Below are 2832 nucleotides of genomic sequence, written 5' to 3' on the forward strand. Positions count from 1 at the left end.
TGTGGTGTGTTTGCTGATGGGCTTTAATAACAATACTGGCTTTATCGCAAAGTTCTCAGGAGGACATTAGCTCCACACCTGTGGAGATAATCAAGGAATCTCTAAGATCCTCTCCACTTTTAAGAAGCAGTGGTTTTTTTCTTAAGTGAGCATTTGGATTTTTTTCAAACCCTCTCAAAATAGGTGTGATATTGCTTCTAAGCCAGCCTCTACCCAAAAGAAAAGCACGGTCTCATTTTAGAGTTACTGGCTGTTTGTTTGAACTGAAGAATTAGTTGCATTTCAAAATAAAGACATGCCTAATGAAATGATTAAAACATACAGAGCATTAAATTATAAGCAGATGGGAGTGGGGGGCGGTGAGCTTGCTAGAGAGGTAAGCCCAGGAAAGCTGACAGCTTTGGGGTTTTCTCAGCAATACAGAAGATGATTGTTTAAGCAACAGAAGATAAGAAAACAACCCCTGAAAGATAAATCTTTTTTTTTGATAGACAATAACACACGAGAAAAGCCAGAAAGTAAAGTCCATGTGTATTATCAGCGTTCAAAGGGACAGCCACTGGTGAAGGAAGGTGGATATTCACAGCGAGGCCTGGAAATGCAACCAGGAAATTTGCAAGTGTATCAGAGGAGAGAGAGGTCCTCGGAGAAGGCAGAGGATCAGACAGGCCTAGAATAAGTCACGGTTCAGGGTTTGGATTCTTCATAAGAAAGTCAGACATCTCCCCGGCTGTTGTCTGGTCCCAGTGATTCACGAAACGCCTACTCTCTTCCCTGCTCCCTGAAATTTGTCATTTTAAATGCTACTCTGTGTAGTTAAAAGATACTAGTTTGATGAGATGGAGTTTAGAAGGGCTAAAAGAGAAGTTCAGCGAATCGAAGCAGTTCATAGACTATGCAAATCGTCTGTTAAGTGGCACTTTATGGTTCAGCCGCATCCATGAGAGTTTTATCTTGAATTTCTATCAGGCTGCATTCAGCAGTAGCCAGTCCCCTGGAAACGGGCATTAAAAAAAAAAAATTCTGTTGTGTCTCTATCTTTCCTGGATATACAATGGCAGTTTCGACCCATTGGAGCTGCGTTCCCAGACAGTAGCACTGATTGTCTTCGACTGTGGGTTAATGGATGTAGGTCTAGAGATAAAGGAAATAAACCCTCTAAGATTTTGTCTAATTTTTAAAAGGCATCTCACCTTCCTAAGTTGTGTGTCTTCTTTGTTCTGGATGTCTGCAGGGGAGAGGTCAGCACCGCCGTGGCGACCGTGGCTTTCACCCAGGGCCACGGCCAGGCTCACGGGGGGGGGGGCTCAGGGTATTTTCAGCGTTGAAATCAGCTCTTGTTGTAATCACAGAGAAAACACCCTGAAGATGAGTGCGGTACACACACGAGAGACACTGTCTCCAGGGAGGAATCTGCTGTCCTTTCTGATCTGTTTCAGGGAAGACCCCGTCCCCCCTCCACGCAAGCTGCCCGTGTGGGCCCACAGCACTTTGAGGCCTGGCCTCATGGCAGAGAGCACGGCTCCGAAAACAGACCGATTCCAGGGGAATCTTGTTTCTCCAGCACCATCTGCTGACACTGAGCACAGCTAGAGCCTAAAGGTGGAGGCGCAAGCTATTGGTTTCACTGTGCCTCCTGCCTTATTAAAACTCTCCACACCACCTCTGCCGGCAGACAATGGCTATGTGTTCAGAAATCAAGGGAGTAGGTCTCCTTCCCAAATAAGTTGTTTCATTTACTGGGAAGGGGTGGGATTCAGTGGAACGCTTAGCTATGCCAACCACGTTGGCCTGGTTAGGGAATAGTGACATCCCTTCCCACAATCCCCCTCACCCCCTTCACCACCAGGACCACTGTTAAGATCTTACTCTTTTCTCTTTAATTTTTAAAGTTCTGTTGAACGTGTCCTATAGCGAGCCTCATCTAGGACTTGGAAAGTAATGTATAAAGTTAACATTTATATATTAAAAAATAGAAGGCATACCTACCGGAATTCTACCTAGAGAGATGCGCTCTTTGGAACTTTGACACCTTTCCCAATCCTCTATGAGAAAATAATATTCTGGAGGAGATTAATACCTTTTACTTTTATTAGCTACTGACCAGTGGAGGCCGGGGGCCCAGGAGCTGGGACAGAGGTGGCGAGCTGGTTGGCAGCTTGGTGAGGGAATGAGATGGCACCCACCAAGGTGGGGACAGGCGTGGGGAGAGTTGTGCTCCTGGTAGGGACAGATGTCTTTCCATCCATGGGCACGTGGCCCTGCATACCTTTTCCTGGTCCCTCCAAGGTCCTGCAGAAGCAAAGGGAATGAGATAGCACCTCCGCAGCCTGACCGTAGGAGCCCAAGTCCCGATTAGAGGCTCTGGCTCCATCCATCACACCCACCCTCATGAAGACCTCCAACTATGTTCTCAAAAAACTCAGTTGAGTGGTGCTCCCCACTGTTGACCTATTCCTCCTCCCCGTCATCATCTGTGCGGTCACAGCAGTAGTAGAAGCTACCGGAGAGAGAGCTTCCCACAGGCAAGGTGCCTTTCTGAGCGCTTTAGATGCACCAGTCATTCTGTGCAGCAGGGCTGTGTCCACACCGAGTCCTGGGCAGAATGATGCTGGCCCATAAAAAGGGCTCTGGGAAGGACAGTCGTGGCCGGCGTTCTGCACGGTATGTGAGCGTGGGAGCCGTCCTTTGAAAGAGGGTGGACCTGCCGGAGGCTGACTCATCAACACGAGTTCACCGAGCACCTGAGCGACGTCCTTGCGGAAAGAGCCCCACTGCGCCCGGTGTGTTGCATCAGGTTGACTCAGTCTGGGGGGGATTCGGAGACATGGG

This window comes from Crocuta crocuta, unplaced genomic scaffold (genome assembly GCF_008692635.1).
Source record: "Crocuta crocuta isolate KB4526 unplaced genomic scaffold, BGI_CrCroc_1.0 scaffold138, whole genome shotgun sequence".
NCBI lineage: Eukaryota > Metazoa > Chordata > Mammalia > Carnivora > Hyaenidae > Crocuta > Crocuta crocuta.